The sequence below is a fragment of the Lynx canadensis genome, chromosome F2 (assembly GCF_007474595.2).
Source record: "Lynx canadensis isolate LIC74 chromosome F2, mLynCan4.pri.v2, whole genome shotgun sequence".
NCBI classification, from domain to species: domain Eukaryota; kingdom Metazoa; phylum Chordata; class Mammalia; order Carnivora; family Felidae; genus Lynx; species Lynx canadensis.
Window position 1 is genome coordinate 36955778 of NC_044320.2, and position 19327 is coordinate 36975104.

Genomic DNA, 19327 nt, shown 5'->3' on the forward strand with positions numbered 1-19327 from the left:
GCTCTTGGTTTCTGGGATAGATTCCCGTGGCTCATCACTTACATACAACACCCAGTGCTCATCCCAACAAGTGCCCTCCTCAATGCCCATCACCCATTTTCCCCTCTCCCCCCGACCATCAACCCTCAGATTGTTCTGTGTATTTAAGAGTCTCTTGTGGTTTGTCTCCCTCCCTCTCTGTAACTATTTTTTTCCCCTTCCCTTCCTCCATGGTCTTCTGTTAAGTTTCTCAACATCCACATATGAGTGAAAACATATGATATCTGTCTTTCTCTGACTGACTTATTTCACTCAGCATAATACCTTCCAGTTCCATCCATGTTGCGGCAAATGGTACGATTTTATTCTTTCAGCAATGAGCCCCTTTACAACACCAATGTAGGGAGCCTGGGTGGCTCAGTTGGTTGAATGTTAGATTCTTGGTTTTGGCTCAGCTCATGATCTCATGGTTCATGAAACTGACCCCTGCATTGGGTTCTGCACTGACAGCATGAAGCCTGCTTGGGATTCTCTCTCTCTCTCTCTCTCTGCCCATCTCCCACTTGTGCTCATGCTCTCTCTCTCTCTCAAAATAAATAAATAAGTGCGTTTTTAAAAAAATTTTTAAATGTTTGTTTTTGAGAGAGAGAGCAAGTGGGGGAGGCAGAGAGAGGGAGACACAATCCAAAGCAGGCTCCAGGCTCTGGGCTGTCAGCACAGAGTCCCAGGCAGGGCTCAAACCCACAAATGGTGAGATCATGACCTTAGCCGAAGTCAGATGCTTAACGGACTGAGCCCCCCAGACACCCCAGAGTTTTTTTAAGGGAGGAGAGAGGGAAGGAAATTAAAGACATGATTGACATGTGTTATGTGCATTAAAATTATGAGCTATCCTAGTCTTTTCTTGCTTGGCGGCACGAGCGAAGAGAGCACCCTGAAGGCCTGGGGCACGCTGTGAGACTACAAGGTGGTGGGGTGCCTCCTGCCCACCCCAAATGCCATGCTCCGCCCCTCTATCGCTTATGAATCTTTGCGCCTAATCAGGTTGTCGCCAAGTTCCGCTTCTGGTGCTTCGTGTCTCAGCTGAAGAAGATGAAGTCTTGGGGGAAATCGTCCACTGTGGACAGGTGTTGGAGAAATCCCCTTGAGGGTGAGGGACTTCAGCACCTGGCTGCGCTCTGACTCCGGCAGGGGCGCCCACAGCCTGTACCGGCAGTACCGGGACCCGACCGCGGCAGGCGCTGTCACCCAGCGCTACTGAGACACGGGCGGGCGCTCCACACCGCGCCGGGCTCACTGGATCCAGGTCACGAAGGTGGAGGAGATGGCAGCCAGCAAGTGCCACCAGCCCTCAGCCCAGCAGTTCCGGGACTCCAAGATCGAGTTCCCGCTGCCCCACTGGGTCCTGCGTCCCCAGCACAAGCCATGCTGCACCGCCAAGAGGCCCAACACACGTTTTTAGATGCAGAGCCTCCCTGTCCGGAGGTAGGCCCAAAAAGACCCTTTGGGAAAACCAGAGTGCTCAGCAAAAAAATAAAATAAAAAATTTAAAAAGTGCATGTGGGCTATCCTAATTTTTCTCTGTATATCAACATATATAAATACTTGGATATAAACCATCCTAAACATCCGCAGATATTTCTGCAATATTGGGGTTGATAACAATGATCGGAAAATCTATCAGTTAGTTATGTTCTATATTCTATAGTTATGTTCTATATTCTATAGAATATATTCTATATTCTATATTCTGTTCTATGTTCTAAGATCAATATAGGATGAAGCAGAGATCTGGTAAATATTGGGCTTAAGGACCCAGGAGACAGGCTGCAGATTTGAAGCTGCTGAGGGCAAAAAACTAGAATGAAATTCCTAGGTACATGTATCTTGTCCAGAGGTCACTGAGAGGAAAAGGCCTAGAGGTGACAGTCTGATGAGAATCAAAGACCATGGAACTGGTCAGGTCAAACAGAGGGACAGATTAGCAGATACAATACAGGAAGTCAAGATCCAGAATGACCGTGGGTTTGCTTCTTTGGAAGACCTGAAAATCAAACCCTCTGCTAAGACCCTTCAGTTTTAAGTTCTCCGCCTTTAACAGCAAACATATTTCTTCTCTAGGATTTTCTTTTTGAAAGATGAATCTTTTGAATTAATTTTCTTATCATCTCTTACTGAAATGTCACATTATAAGGTTCTATTTTATTTGTTTTAATTTTTTATGACATTATGCAAATACATATACACATATACTTAGGTTTCTCAGGTTGCAAATTCTTAATTCTTCACTTGTGAAAAATTAATGCAAAGTTACATTAGAAGCCTAATTAAGAGAAAACAGTACTCATTGCTAGATGGGAGTGAGGTTGGCGTAGGCACTGGAAGGAGAAGAAAATGAAAGGAACTTCCTCTCTCCTCCAGACTTCCTACGTACGTCTTCTAAATGTAATATTTCAGGGGAATCCATTGTTCATTTTAAAGAAAAACAAAAACTCTACACGTGTTCCTATTGGGTCTATAAATCAGTAAAATATTAAAGTGGAAACAAAAGAATTACCTCCTGGCAATTGACCATTTACGTTAGTCATCAGTCCTTGAATTTGATTGCGTTGCAGATTTGTACTTCTGAAAATAGAATGTCTCAAGTATTGTTTCTAAATCCTCGAATGCTTGCTATGAAATTATTTCCTCTTCTATTCAACACTGAAACACTGAGAAGATCATTTAAAATAGCTCCTGTGATGTATGGAACCAACAGTGTACAAAATCTGGATTGGAAACCCTCCTCTTGTTATTTTTTTTAATGTTTAATTATTTTGAGAGAGAAAGGGGGAGCACCAGTGGCAGAGGGGCACAGAAGGAGGAGGAGATAAAGAATCCCAAGCAGGCTCTGTGCTGTCGGCACAGAGCTCAATACGGGGCTTGATCCCATGAACCATGAGATCATGACCTGAGCCAAAATCAAGAGTCAGGCTCTTAACCGACTGAGCCACCCAGACACCCGTGGGCATCTTCCTCTTCTTGGTAAAAATAAATGATAATACAATTTTAGTGTGAGGGAATCTTTATTTGAACAACACCATCTCAAAATCACAGCATTGTAGTAATTATTCAGTTTTCCCCTCATGTCCTTGCGATATATTATTTAAAAGTTTTGATTTTATCACAGGATATAAAACTCCCAGAAGCAACTTGAAATTGAATACAGATTGCTAGCCCTGACACTTCGGATATATTTCTCCTTTGCTTCGTTATTCAACTATTTTAAAATCTTTTCTCTTTGATCACTGATAGGAATGTTGGCTCAGCACAGTTATTTTAGCTCCAAACTTGTGATAGTTTTGTTTTGGGGGGTTTGTTGTTGTTTTGAAAACTCCCAAGTATCCGTTTGGGTAAGGTAACAAATTGTTCCCTCTAACCCCAAAAATCAGCTGATGTATTCAAGGTATTGCATGTCATTTCTCGTCCGCCTTTTGACATCACACAGGCTTTTAATCAGTCATTCTGGATTCTGACCACATTTGCCAGGAAGTTAACTTTTAAATAAGTCTTCTCCTGACATTTCTGATGGGATTCCCCTGGCAAAGGTAGATGGGATTTTTTAAATTGAAACCACCCTAGAAACAGAATTGCTTTTGTTAATTGCTGATGAGTTTCCTGACAATACCATTGAACAGAAGGGAAGGCAAAAAAAGTGGGAGCATGGCACCTGCAAAAACAGGCTGTCCACGGCCAGCAGGGGTTAGTTTATACTTAGTCACCTTTCCTACTGTTTTCTCCCTGCTTAAATGTCTTGGATCTTCTTACTGTTTCAGTGCTATATTCTGCCAAAAATACTAAACACAATTTGAAAGGAAAAGGAAAACGTAAAGATAAAACTTTCAAAAATGATATTGCAGGGGGGATAACACTTTCTTTCTTCCTTAAAATTCTGTCTGTGACAGACTATCTTCAAATAAAAGCCACTGAATCCAGTATCCACTCATCTTAAAATAACACTACTGATAATTGCTAATATTTACCGAGCTATTACTAAGTGCCAGGTGCTGAATGCTTTACACTTATTCCTTCATTTAATTCTCGCAGAAATTCTAAGAAGGAGGTACTTTTATTACCCTCATTATAAAGATGAGGGAATAGACATATAGGAACTTTGATTTATGGACATTCATCTCCCTGTATTATTAATTTTAGAACTTTTACGGGAAGAGCCCTGAGAATTCAAATACACATGCCTACTTTTTTCACCCACTAACTATTAATACCTACAGGTATAATCAGAGCAGAGGACAGCCACAAGACAGTCTCTAGTATTTTTCAAGTTTCAAAAGAGTGTCTTCAGTAATTTTGCTTCAAGGTATATACTCTAGAGAAAGTCTCCCATATGTGCAAAAAGAGACATGTATAAGAAAACTCATTTATTAAGCAGCTAAAATGAATAAGATAGATTTCCATGTATCAACATGGGTAGATCTTGAAAACAATGTTGATTAGGAAAAAAAAAAAAAAAGAAGGCAGGTAGAATGATACGTTTGGTACAATATCATTTATGTAAAAATGTTGTTTAGCAAAAACTATATTTAGAACATAAAACAACAGAATGTGTTATTTGTGAATATGCACTTATATCATAAAAGGATAACAATGTGAGCCAGAAGGGTAAAACTTTTAGGATAACAGTTACCTTGGGAGGAGAGAAATGGAAGGGCGGGGGGGGGGGGGGCGCTGGGAGGAGTAACAAAGGAGGCTTCAATGCTATAATGTTTCATTTCTTTTGCTTTGAAAAGGAATACAAATATGAGAAAATGTTAACATTTGTTCTTTTAGGAGTTACACAGGTTCCCATATTCTCTGCAAATTTTTGTAATTAAAGAAAGATAAATGGGTATATTTATGCTGATAAGGGGCAGAAATCACTATATTTAGCATGCTTTCCATAAACTTGGGGCGAAATTTTTTTGAAGCACATTTAACTAGATGCCTAATTTATCCATAAAATAATACAGTGTACTATCCATACTATCCATATAACTTTAAGTCTTGTAAATTCAGCACAATCTCCCAAATAAACTAGTTGTAAAAAAATGTATTTCTCAGTAATTTCATTAAGGTGAATTTCTTTATGTGGTTTTATGTTATATGGCTCCGTGTCCCAACTCCTGCAATATTATCGAGGCCAGCAGTAAGAATAATTGTCTGGAGACTGTTACAGGCCACATACTTCTGGCCAAAGACTCCTCTTCATGGATCTATTATCTGGAATGTACATTCTCAAATCTGATTCCCTGACCTGCCCCTTCCTCTCCCTTTCTTCATGTCCAACAGCAGAGAATTTCATTACGAAGGTAAACACCCCTGAATAGAGTCTAATTGGGCTATGTGGTTTCTATAGGTGAGTGTTCCTCATCACATTATTGTATAAGGTTCTGGGTCATATCTAAAAATAGTTCAGCTTGAAAATTAATCTAATCTTTGGTTCATTTGCTTTCGTTTGAATCTTTCACTTGCTAGATAAGAACGCAGTTGAATAATGCTAAATCCAGCGTTACTTAAAATGCTATTCATTTTGTTAATGCTATATTTTGAAGTGAGGAAATTATTCATTGTATACATTTTAAAATAATCTCTTTCAGTTATATAACTAGCAATTAGTACCAGTTTGTTTGTGAGAATGTGTTCATAAACATTTTTCTACCTGCCTTGTTTCAAAAAGGATAAAAGATGGGTTACAGATACATATATGTAGCACCAGAGAAATTAAATCTCAAGTTAGTGAAGAAATGGAAACAGAGGACTCAAGTCAAGAGTAAGTAAGTATGGGGTGTCTGGGTGGCTCAGTTTGGTTGAGCATCTGACTCTTGGTTTTGGTTCAGGTCATGATCCCAGGGTCATGGGATTGAGCCCCACCTCAGGCTTCATGCTGAGTGTGGAGCCTGCTTAAGATCTCTCTCTCTCTCTCTCTCTCTCTCTCTCTCTCCCTCTGTCCCTCTCCCTCACTCTCATGCTCTCTCTGTCTCTCAAATAAAAATTTTAGGGGGCGCCTGGTGGCGCAAGGATCCGGTAAGCGTCCGACCTTCAGCCAGGTCACGATCTCGCGGTCCGTGAAGTTCGAGCCCGCGTCAGGCTCTGGGCTGATGGCTCAGAGCCTGGAGCCTGTTCCGATTCTGTGTCTCCCTCTCTCTCTTGACCCCTCCCCCGTTCATGCTCTGTCTCTCTCTGTCCCAAAAATAAATAAAACGTTGAAAAAAAAAATTAAAAAAAAAAATAAAAAAAAAATAAAATAAAATTTAAAAATTAAAAGAAAAAGAGTAAGTTAAGCGTGTAAAGTGCTGTTCTGTTTAATCCATATACAGACCAGAAGGAGGCCACATACATAGGTCTAAGCTTCCTCATGGCCAAGAGAAATACTGTCAGTTCCATTAGGGATCCAGAAGACAAACAAATGGGGATAATAAACAGGGGAAACACAGCTATTCCAGGTGCTAAAACCAAAAAAAAAAAAAAAACATTCTTCAGATACAGTCAGAGAGAGTAAATATAGCAACAATTTTCACGGTGCTTTCTTATAAATCCCTTATGTAAGTCCAAAGTATTACACCAAAGTAAAGTCATTAAGGAAATCTGAGAAGAGGAACCATGCCATTGGATTGGTGGCTGGGAGAGGTAGGAAGGGGGTGGTCTAGGCACAATCCAAGGGCCTAAAGCATTGCAACTGTGGTCTTGACAGAGGCTCGTTATCAGGATGACCGATAATTGTTTATCCCAGGACTCTTTGAGAGTGAAAGGGGTACCATTAATAATTAAGCCCCCACAACAGGGTATAAGCCAGGGATCTCCTGAGCAAACTGGGACATATGGTCATTCTAAGTCCTTGCTCATCACCCACTGATATCCTGCTTCTAGTGCAACACATCACTTTGGACCTAGTCAGCCAAACGTACCCTGTCCAACATAGAGTGAGTCTAACCAGCTCTAGTTATAAGGGGTTCTGGGGATTTCTAGCCCAGGTCACCAGCTCAGAGTAGGGTAACTCATGAATCAGTCAAATAGGGAAGGTAATTAAGAAAGACTGGAATAAACAATGGGTAATGGTGGCCTGAGGCTCCAGTCTCTACCAAGAGAAGGTTAAAGGAGATACCATTTCTGATAATGGGTGGGAGGGAGAATGAACCAGATTATAGACAACTGGATGGGTCCCTGAAGAGGAATGAGATACCCTCCCTCCTAAGGAGCCTAATGAGAGATCTTGTGAAAGAAAAACTGCTTGAAGCTGGGATATTGTCATAATGGCTGAGCACTTAAGCTGTAGTTCTCAACATGTAGTATGAATTACCCGGAGAGCTTGTTAAAAACTAGATTCCAGGACTACCATCTCACAGATAATGATTCTGTAAGTCTGAGATAGAACCCAGGAATTTATCTTAACAGGTGCTCCATGTGATTCTAGCAATGAGGATTCTAGCCTACACTTTGAGAAATACCACCCTACAGGCTGATTCATAGCCCTTCAGGGAGTCTAATCTTTCCACAAGAAAGAGTGGCTTGGGCTGGCTTTGGGGAGTATATGGTGCCATTTCCGTGTGGAAGGTGGTGAGCGAGAGATGGGGCAGGAGGAATTGGTGGATCAGAGCAACTCAGCTTTCAGCCACCTGAAGGATTTTTCCCCTGAGGGTCCTAGGTCCTCAATTTGGAAGAGAAAAGTGCTTTCCTCTCCAGATTCCCTCTATGGTCCTAACAATGAAGAGAACCACCCAAGCAGGGGCACAGATGACCCCACTTTTAAAATCCTAGCTGGATTAATTCCCACTCTAGCCGGCTTCCCTTTACCTTGTAATAGCAGCTAACATTTACTGATGATTTACTACATGCCAAGCTTAAGTGCTGTATCTACATTTACTCATTTAGTTCGAGAACAACTCAATGGGGTAGGTACTATTTTCCCCCTATTTCATGATGGGTCATGTTGAGAAGGCCTACTATGAAGCGCATCCACGTGTGATCTATGACCACAGGGTGTCTATGTCAGTGACACCCCTTATGGTAATGCAGGGCAAAACCCTCACGCCTACACACTTGGGCCCAACACTGTGGGTCATAGGAGTTCAGTAACTTTCCCAACGTCCCACAGCTAGAACCCAAGTTCTGAAGCCTCACACACGAGAAAAAGGAGGGACTTGCATAAGAAGAAATTTCTGACCTTGCTAGAAAGGGAATTGAACAAACTGGAGTCAATACACTTATTCACACAGGGACAGGTAAAAGTGAGAAGTCAGGAAGTAGCACATTCCAGTGAATCAACTGTGGCAACCGAGAATCTCCCAAGTCTATCTGGATGAGGTCCCAAGGCTGCCTCCCCAAGCCATATTAAATGATGGTGGAGAATAAAGCCCCCAAGATCACGTTTCTGGTTGCATTTTTTTTTCCCCAGCAGAACCTTCAAGCCAACTTTCTTGCCTCCAATGTCCTGTCCTATAACATAGTTGTTTCTATTGATACCTTTGTCCTTGTATTAGAGTGATTTTCTATGTGTCTGTTTCCTTGTCAAGTTTACAAGCTTCTTGAAGGCAAGGACATGCATTACCACATTTGTATCTCCCAATGACCAGAGAAACCTCCTTGCTCTCTGTCTTAGGTATTGGGCATTAAGTTACCTGCCTCAAAGTTTAGTGGGAAGACCTACAAATAAGGATGAAGCACCTTACATAGAAAATTATGGAGGTAAGCACAGGGTTGCTATGGAGCATAAAGGTGGGCCTGACGTAGCCTGTAAGGACCCGCAAAGGTTCTACATTGAGCAGGAAGGGAAGGGAGGGGAGAGGGCATTCTAGGTATAGTAGACAGCACGTGCAAAGAAAGTAAATGCTCATGTGTACAGAGAGGGAGGAAAGAAGAAGGAGGAAGAAGTGGAGGAAGGAGAAAGGATTTATGGTACCCTAAGTAGTTTAATGTGGATGAAAATTTCACTTTGACTGTGACACCAATGGAGGGGGCTATGGTTTGGGGTAGAAAAGAATATGAATTCTAGAGTCAGACTAACTTGCCTGCATGGTCGAATCCCAGTTCTGCCACTTACCAGCTATGTAACTTGAGCAAATTACTTACCCTCAAGCCTCAGATACTAATTTGTTAATGGGATAAGAATAGCACCTATCTTTTGGGGCGCCTGGGTGGCTCAGTCCATTAAGCATCTGACTTCAGCTCAAGTCACTGTCTCCCTGGCTGGTGAGTTCGAGCCCTGCGTCAGGCTCTGTGCTGACAGCTCAGAGCCTGGAGCCTGCTTCAGATTCTGTCTCTGTCTCTCTGTGCCCCTCCCTGTTCTCTCTGTCTCTCAAATATAATAACATTAAAATTTTTTTAAAAAAAGAATAGCACCTATCTTTTGGGACTCTTGTGATTATTAAATGGCTGAATACTTATAAACCACTTAGAACAATGCCTGTCAGGTAACATGTATTCAGTAAAAAGCAGCTGTTATTGTAACCCTGTTCTCTTCCTCTCATCCCCTGCTTTCACTCCATTCTAAGCAAGTCTTACCAATTCTGCCTCTAAACAAATACTGGAAACCATCCTCTTTCGTCTCCACCTTGGTTCAAAGAACTATGATTTCTTTCCTAGATTCTTGAAGTAGCCTCCTAATTGGTCTCCCTGCTTCCAGTCTTGCTCTGCCAGAATGTGGTCCCCAGAGCAACCAGAATGATCCTTTTCAGAGGTAAATCAGGTGTCTCTCCACTTGAAAATCTATTGTGTCTAATCATATATCATACCAACCAGTTAGAATTCTCCTTATGATGACCTCAAAATGTCTTACATAATTGGCTTCCTCCTGCCTCTTTAACTCCATGTTCTACTCCCTCGTCCTGATTATGCTTCAGTCTCTAGCTGCCTTAAACTTGGCAACTTTGGCTAGGAATTTTGCACCTACTGTTCCTCTACCTTTCCCATCCCTTCACTTGTTTGCCTCCTCTTGTCTTGTAGAACCCAGCTCAAATGTCAGAGGAGTAGACTTTAGTTGGAGAAACCAAACTAAGGTAACAGCCTTCCTGGTTCTATATGTTACACGGGTAAATTTATTTCCTTTCCTTTATTTCTTTGTTTTTTTTTTTCTTCCTCCCCCCAACTGTGCCACCCCACTCCCCCAGACTATGAGACCACATACAAGGGCTATCTTTTTCATTGCTATATTGGGACCCCCCCCAATACTAGGCACTCATAAATATTTATTGAATTGATTTTGAATGAATTAGAAGACAGTAGGGAAAGAAAGGGACAATGCTGCCAAATTCAAGGCATCTAGGGCCAATTATTATGCCTTTGCAGTAATCTGGTGAATAATGATGAGGCCCTAGCAATAGTTTTCAACCACTAGAATCACCTGGAGAGTTAAAAAAAAATATCCTGATGCTTGAGTGCCATCCTCAGAGATACTAACTTAATTGGCAGAGGCAGCCTGGGCATCAGGATTTTTTTTAAAGCTCCTCAGGGGATTCTAATGTGCAAAGTAGAAATCACTGCCCTAAAGGCCGAAGGAGAGTATAGAAGGGAGAGTGCAGGAATGTTTAACAGGGATGGTTAATTATGAATTGGAAGTGACTGAAAGGAGGGTGCTTGGTAAGAATCCTCGATTTCTGGCTTGGGCCTGGGTGAATGAGAGACACAAGTTAGAGGAAAAGAGAAAATTCTGTCTTGGACAGGCCGAGTTGAGGTACCCATGGGGATTCAGTGAGATGTTCAATAAATATTTGTTTTTTAATATATCTATGTTGCCTTAGTGAAGAGTAGGAAATCCCTCCAGCTTTCAAGAAGACAAGCAGGAAAAGGCACCTCTGGAAAATATGACAATGTACAGAGTACAAGACCATTTCCACTTTGCACAGCCTCTTTACTCAAAACCTCCTTTCAAGCCATTGCCCTATCTGTTCTTAAATGTTCAACATGTTGATACATTCTCAAGGATTATATTATGTATGAATACTGTTCCATAAATCCATTTAACTTACTATTCTGGTACTACTTGTACAAAGTATCCCATTGATTAAATGGTAGGCAGCCTTCAAGGAGTATAAAACAGCTTTAAAACTTCCAATAAATGAAAATAAACATATTCATCATTACTTCTTTTAAGATTTGTGGTAAAAAAAAAAATACTTGGGCTTAACTGCCTTGCTTGTTTAGTTTTCTAATTGGTAAACATTTACTGGGTTACCAAAGCTACCAAGTACCGTCTGAAACACCATGGCTCCTTGGTTTGTTTCTAATTTAAATTGGACAGACACACTAAAACAAGAATAGATAGGGTGATATATTTGTTAAGTAACAGATGGCAAATGGACATTCTGTCCAGGCATCCATAACATTCCATTTCTCAATATGCCAAGGAATCTTGTAGAGAAATCAACTATGAGGAATGGACCAGGTCTGCAATGAATGTTTATTCAACTAAAAAGAACTGATACTAAATCATGTGCAGGTTAAAAAAATTTAAAGGGGGCATGACTGGCTTAAAGGCTAAGAGGGGATGGAACAGATAAAGCTGGATTAAAGTAATTCAGAATGTATCAGTAAGTACTGAAGTATGAATTCGAATACTTAAGCTACTGTGTGAAATTAAGTGATGGGGGGAAGGGAATAGGAGGGGTGGCAGATATTCTCTGCATCCTCACATTGAGCTAAGCGCTGTTGCTAGACAGCCCCTGCTTAAAACTGTAAGAACGAGTGGGTTGGGGCGCAGCCACAGGAGGGGAAAACATTTCACTCGGGGAGCGGCAGAAACTTGCAGCAACATCCCGGCCTTGCTTTCCCTGGGGTTGCCAATCTAGCAGGTGAACCGTGAGAACACAAGAAACGAATAATTTATGGCGATGCGAAAACACCAAAAAGCCGGGTCCTCGAGTCCAGCATCCTCCATCACCTAGGGGGCAGATCCGGCCACCCCACCCATTCTCCTAGGAGACACCCTGCCCCGCTAAGGGCGAAGTGCTGCGGGCCGAGGGGCAGAAAGGACGGCTGACTGGCCCGCGTAGAGGACAAGCGAGGGGCTGCCCTCCCGGCCACCCGGTCGCGGGCGGGGCGCGCCGAGACCAGCCGGGGCCAACGCGCCGGAGCTAACGACAGCGTCCCAGAGCCGCCCGCGGCGGGCCCGGTGGGCGTGACGCCATGACGCACGGCACGCGGGGCAGCGCGCCGGAGCGAAGCGGAGCGGGGCGGGCGGGTGGGCCGGGGGCGGGAGGAAGGAGTGGGAGGAGGAGGCGGAGACAGCGGGGGCTGAGGAGGGGGAGAATGGCAGTTGTGGCGCTGGTTCCCGGAACAGCCGTCAAGACAGAACTGCGGAGGAGGAGTTCGGGAAAGCGGCCCTCGGGACCCCTCCTCTGCGTTCCCTCCGCCCCAGCTGAGAGGCGTCTCGGCGGGTCTGAGGAAACCTCCTCCGTACTTCCTTCGGCTTCTGCCGCTGCCGCCGGGAGATGGGCCTGTTCACCCGCACTCCGGCGCCCACCGCCGCTCCGAGGAGTTGAAGGTACGGGCGGGCACGGGAAGAGGTTGCGCCCGGTAAAGGAGGGCAGGGGCGGCTCCCGTTTCCGACCCGAGGCGCTCCGGCACGGCCGCTGCCCTCGCGCCCCTTCCCGGGACGGAAAATGGATTCAGAAATCCCACGGGAAAGGCGCCGCCTCTCGGGCTCAGCCCGGGGCCGAGGCCGGGGGCCGGTCCTGGACCTGGGGGTCAGGCCTGGGGCTGGTTCCGCGTCCCCCGCCCGGCGCTGGCGCCCCCTCGGCCGCTCGGGCTCCGCCCGAGCTCTGCTCTCCCGGCCCGGCCAGTCTGTGGAGTCGGCGGCCGACCCAGCAGTGTTGTGACGGGCGGAGCGGCGCTCCCCTGCAGCACTTCCCGGGCCCCCGAAGCAGCCGACACCGAGGGCGGCCGCCGCGGGGAGGCAGCGGGGGTGGAGCGCATTCCTGATGGGTGAAATCGGCTCTAACGGGACCGATTTCCGGGCCTCGCTGTAAATTCGGAGCGGGGGCCACAGCCCCCCAACCCCTGCTGCGGGGGCTTTAGGGAAGGGGAGGCGTGCGCCCGTGAAGGTTCATCCGGGGGAACTGCCACCCCCTTCAGAAGCAGAAATGAGACGAAAAATGGTGTCGCCGTGGGCTCAAAAGATACGTTAACAGGGGTTTAATAGGGGTCTTCCAGGCTTGTCTCCGTCACGCGAAACCTTCAGGGAGTTCCTAGCCTTCGCCCAGGAAGAAACGCCACTGGTTTTGATTTCCAGTTTTTCCTGTCATCTGGGTTCCTTCCCCTCTCTCGTTGCTCTTTCCCCCCGTTTCCATTAATGGGAAGAAGAAAAAGAAGTTTAGGGTTCATTAACCCCGCGGCAAGGGCGATAAGTAAAAGAGGGGAGAGAGGGGTGAAGGCTATTTATGGGAGAAAGAAGGGTCTTCGTTTTTGTTTTTTTTGTTTTTTTTCTCTTTGGTCTTTAAAGGTGGAAATACGCGAACAGTGCTTTATTCTGGGTAATATTTACTATGCAAAACGTTGCCGAATGTTCTGTTGGGTTTACGTCGGAAAGGACCCAGCCTTTCCGTGCTGCTGCGATTTTCAAACCCAGGTGTTGACTGGAAATGCTAGTTTTAAATATTAGTAAACAGTGGAGGCAGCAAGCAGTCTTTCCCCCTGACTGGCTGCCTTGAAATGATCGTGATCTTTTCTTTCAGTCCCACTTCTCTCTTTTTCTTTTTGTGAGAATATGGCTTATTCGTTTTTTATTATTTTAACCTAGATTGCCTTGACTCTTGGTTATGGGAAGTATGACGGTATGCCTTGTTTTCATTTTCAGTTTTGCCATTAACCATCTTAATAGGCAGCTCTCCACGTCTGTTTATAATTGAAGCTATTACCATATTTGCCTTTTTATGCGTCCTTAGCACCCAGCTGCCTGAACTGAATTAAAATGTAAATACTTCTCTCTGTGTAGAAAATGGCGATGATCTATTGTTAACTCTTATTTTCAAATGTTCTTTCCTTGCCAGTTGCAATTCCATGGTAAAGATTTGGAATTCAGTCTGGGGGCTTAATCAAATTATGCGACAACAACAACAACAAAACCTTTTTCTTTGTTTAATCTTCTCCTTTAAAATGACTGTATACAGTATAACTGAAGTTTAAATTTCATGCCTCCATGGAAACTATTAATGGCACCGCAAGGTGTCTTGCTGAGGGAACAATAATTCTACTTTGGCATCTTATGTTAAAGTATTTTTTTCAATATCTTTGACTTCCAGGAGGATTCTAGTAAGATTAACTTTTAAAACTGCAGCTTGTTTCAGGAATTGAAACACAACCCAAGTCTTCAGATAGTAGCTACTTAAAATACTGTTGTTTTATTTGGGGAAGGCCTCAGTTGAAGATTAGACTTTATATAAAGAGCAGTCCCAATTTACTGTCCTCTAACCACTGTTTTAATTTCTTTTTAAAATTTTGGTGGTGATTTGTAGAATTTGGGGTGCTTTTCTGCTTGACTAAATGAAACCATATTTTTTTCCACCTAATGTATGAAAGATACTAAGATCAGTATCTGTTTTTAAAGATCCTTCATTTTACGGAAAATAAATGCACCTCATAAATTTGAAGTAGGGAAAGTGGTAATTTTTTTTTTGCAGTTTGAATGTAAGACACCTTGGGGCCACCTCTCTTTAATGGGATCAGATTGAAAGATACTATTCTAATGAGGTTGTTAGATAGAATTAAATATAGGTAATTTGAAGCAAACTTTTTTAACATTTGAAAGAATCTCATATATTATGGCGGGTTCTGATTTTATCTTAACACTTAATTTATTTATTTTTTTTTTAATTTTTTTTTATATATATGAAATTTATTGACAAATTGGTTTCCATACAACACCCAGTGCTCATCCCAAAAGGTGCCCTCCTCAATACCCATCACCCACCCTCCCCTCCCTCCCCCCCCCCATCAACCCTCAGTTTTTAACACTTAATTTAGACTTATCACAGAAGTTCTTTGGTTTGTAACCATCTCCCATCCTCCTGCTTTTCTTCTTCCTTTATTTTTTGTTGGTTTTTTTTTTAATCTGGAGGGCACTGAGGACTGAACAATGTAATTTTCTGAATTTATCAAAGGGGAAGAGGAGGACAAATATTTGTGATAACATGTAAAAGTCCCTAAGCTAGTTCTGGGCACAGAGTAAGAGTGAGCTGGGGATAAATTTTGTTACATTTACATCTGAATTGCCTCCTTATACTTATTCTATCTTGAAGTTATAAAGGAAATCTCAGGAATCGTTACGTGTTTTTCTGATGCTACTAACAAGTGACAGTTGATTGTCAAAGGCAGGCTGGTTTTGCGCTAAACTTTATGCTCTTTTATTGTTTGGGGCCTGTATAAAAGATAGGCCATTTTGGACTGGAGAGCAAACAGAAGTTGAATTTCTAAACTTATATTTGATTGCATTGTATATTTGATGGCATGGTAGCACTAATAGTTAATGATTGAGAGGACCCATGATCATATATGAAGTATGTTAGCTTAAATTTGGTTTGACTCCTTTTTAGCAAAAGGCTAATCCAGTTACTTAAGGAGAATAGCTACATTTTCCTTAGGTGATTTTTTTTTTTCCCCCAAATCGGGAGTAATTATTATTTTTCTTCAGTTTTTTTTTTTTTAATATCATAAAGTGAGTTTTCTGTTTGCTGGCAGCAGATGTGTAACATTGAAACAACTATGTATATAGCCACACCTGCACACAGCTAAAGACCAAGGAATAGTATTCCTTTCCTAAACACATCTGTATTTCAGATGCTGGTAGACTTCAACCAAAAAAGGCAGTGAAATCATTTTGGGTAGTTAAAACTTGGGTACTTCATTTTGTTTCTCAATAACTATCATATATTAGTAATACTTTATTAAATTAGGAAAAATTGCCACCCTTTGATAAAGTACAGCAGTTTTGTTTGTATTTGCTCTCTTTGTAGCTGTCAAACCTGAACATTTAGTTTATTAGTAACATTTTCCTGAAAGTTGTGCCATTAACCTTAAAATCCTATATATTCTTGACCTATTGATGTTACCTAGTATTTTATTTTAAAAATCATTTGCTAGAGAAATACTACTTGTTAATTTGTTTCTGAAGCCCTATTTGGGAGAGTTTTCTTATGTGAAAGCTTCAGTAGAACAAAACTAATGAGTTGTTTCAGCCCTCAAATAAGTTTGTGCATTGAATTATAAAGCAAAATCCTACAGAAATTACCTAGTTTAAGCTGAAAAGAAACTTCAAAACTCAGTCTTGGGTTCAAAAAACTGAAGTTGGCTGCTTGAAATTATGTACACTTACATTTTCAACCTCTTTCCTTCTTTGGAGACCCCTGGAAGTATAAATAACCCTGCTGTAATGTGAATAGCAGGCAGGTTGCCAGTCGAAGAGACAGTCTGAGAGAGGTGAGCCATAAAGAGGGAGCAAACTAGTTAGAGGGAGGGATCAAGAAACCAGGAGAAGCTACTGGGAATGTGATAGTATTAGGCTTCCAGATACATATTATATAGCATAGTAATATAACTAGTGTATCACAAAAATAGTCATTAGTGTGAATCTTTGTTTTGTAATTTCTTAGTTATACATTGACCGTTGCTCCCCCAAATGGTAAAGTATTCTAAAATTAAATTATCTTTATGCATTATCACAAATGAGATAATATATGTAAAATGTGCAGAAGTGTAGGAGATAATTTAAGCTCTTTGATGGCAGGGACCATTCTCTTTCTTCACTGTTAAAGTCTCAGAACGTTGCATAAAGCTTGACAATAATAGATGCTGAGTAAGTATGTACTAACTGAATAAAGTATGTATATTGTGAGGTATCTATGTCATAACTTTCTCTACAGCAGGGCTGTCTAAGAGAAATTTAATGTGAGTCATAAATGTAATTTAAGATTTTCTATTGGCTAAATTAAAGAGAAACAGGTGTATTAATTTTCATAGTATATTTTATTTAACTCCGTGTATCCAAAATATTATCATTTCAACATGTATGAATGAGTGCCTTTACATTCTTTTTTTTTTTTTTTTTTAATTTTTTTTTTTCAATGTTTTTTATTTATTTTTGGGACAGAGAGAGACAGAGCATGAACGGGGGAGGGGCAGAGAGAGAGGGAGACACAGAATCGGAAACAGGCTCCAAGCTCCGAGCCATCAGCCCAGAGCCTGACGCGGGGCTCGAACTCACGGACCGCGAGATCGTGACCTGGCTGAAGTCGGACGCTTAATCGACTGCGCCACCCAGGCGCCCCACCTTTACATTCTTTTATTCATACTGTCTTTTTTCCAGTATGTGTTCACACTGGGCAGCATAGCTCTAGGGGCATTTTTGTATGAAATGTTTGTTCCTTTCCACAGAAATTCTATTAAATTAGATGCCTTACCTATTTAACTATAGACTCATGGGAAACATCAACCTAAAGACCAGTTTGAAAAATCAGCAAGAGACAGAGTGGGTCTCTTAAGTAAATCAAGGAGATGAAAAGAGTGAAATGAAAAGGTTACAAACCTGGAACTGTTTCAGTCATGCTCAGGTGCATCTGCTTGAATACCTGTTTGCTTTTATCAGAATGCTGCACCAACTTTATTTGGCTGTGGAACTTAGCCTAGGGACACTAGTGTTCTCATTGCACTTTGCATTTTATAAGTGAGAAAACTCTAGAGCTGTTCAGTCCAGTATATCATCACTAGCCACATGGGGCTATTTAAGTTTAAATTAGTTAACATTTTAAAAAATTAAAATTTCAGTTCCCCAGTTGCACCACTCCCATTTCAAATGCTCCATAGCTGTAGGTGGCTACTGGCCACCATATTGGACAGTGCAGGTCTAGAATACTTCCATCATTTCAGAAAGTGCTGTTGGACAATGTGGTAGAGCCAAAAGCTCAGACCACTTTCTATTTTCCCAGACTGAAATTTCATTAATCACCTGGTTTCTGCATGATTATGTTAGTCTTTTTGTTTACAAATCACCATTTGCTTCCCACAGATAAATTTCAGATTTTTCATGGTATTCAAAGCCTTCCACAATCTAACCTAAGTCTCTCACCATTCTACTACCAAAAAACCCCACACTGCAGCCAATTGATCTATTTGGTAAATATGTTAACAAAATGTGGATAGTTTTCACCTCCATGACTTTTCCTATGCATTTGTCTGTCTGGAATACTCTTTTTCATCTTCTCTGCTTATCTAAGGTCCTTCTCTTCTTTCAAGGCCTGACTCGTATCTTATCTCCACAATCATTCTAGGTCAGTGATTATAAAATTTTTTTCCAAATGAGATATTATTAACAGGTTCCAGGCTAGGATGGGAACATCTCTTTTGAAGGCCACCATTCAACTTACTACGTGATTCCAGAAATTTTTATTAAGGACATTAGTAAAGTGTATTATGTTTATGCAGAAAGGCAAAGGATATTCATCCATAATAATAGTTTAAGTTTTTTTTTCAATATATGAAATTTATTGTCAAATTGGTTTCCATACAACACCCAGTGCTCATCCCAAAAGGTGCCCTCCTCAATACCCATCACCCACCCTCCCCTCCCTCCCACCCTAAGTTTTTTTTTTTTTTTTTTAATTAAAGGGTATTTTGCTAGCTGTAAGGAAGCATCTATTTGATTTAGCTATATTTGTGAATAACTTCTTACTAGGGAACCACTGCCACCCTTGATTTGGATAAAATAGTCATTGTGCTATATATACATAATACATCTTGTGCTGTACATAATATATCTTTTCTGAATGGTTTTATTTTCGCCATTCACACCTATTTATCTGTCCCTACCCCTCTTTCCAAAGGACCTTCCTTATTTCATGATTTTAAGAATGCCTATTTAAGAAATGTTGGTTAGGGCGCCTGGGTGGCGCAGTCGGTTAAGCGTCCGACTTCAGCCAGGTCACGATCTCGCGGTCCGTGGGTTCGAGCCCCGCGTCGGGCTCTGGGCTGATGGCTCAGAGCCTGGAGCCTGTTTCCAATTCTGTGTCTCCCTCTCTCTCTGCCCCTCCCCCATTCATGCTGTGTCTCTCTCTGTCCCAAAAATAAATAAACGTTGAAAAAAAAAAAAATTAAAAAAAAAAAAAAAAAAAGAAATGTTGGTTATTCATATAAACAAAAACTGAAGGATAGATTAGTTCAGGCAGTTTTTATGTAGATCAGAGATTTAAAATCTGGTGCTGCAATGGGCCTAGTCACCTTTCCAGATTCTGTGTATTATAAGAACATCTTATATTGATTTATTAATTGTAACTGATTCCAATGTAGGAGGTAAGAGGACTTCCCATATGCAGTAGTCTCATGGGAACTTCTT

The 19327-nt window shown here is 41.9% G+C and overlaps 1 protein-coding gene and 1 pseudogene across 1 annotated transcript in view; both read left to right on the plus strand.

The window, feature by feature from the left end:
- The first annotated feature begins 862 nt into the window (after window positions 1-862).
- On the plus strand, window positions 863-1525 carry LOC115506029 (annotated as a pseudogene).
- Window positions 1526-12225: 10700 nt separating this feature from the next.
- RNF19A (ring finger protein 19A, RBR E3 ubiquitin protein ligase) overlaps window positions 12226-19327 on the plus strand; it is a 58269-nt gene continuing 51167 nt past the window's right edge. Inside the window, exon 1 of the mRNA XM_030303845.1 lies at window positions 12226-12490. The gene's annotated coding sequence lies outside the window, so the exon portion shown is untranslated. The remainder of the gene's footprint in view (window positions 12491-19327) is intronic.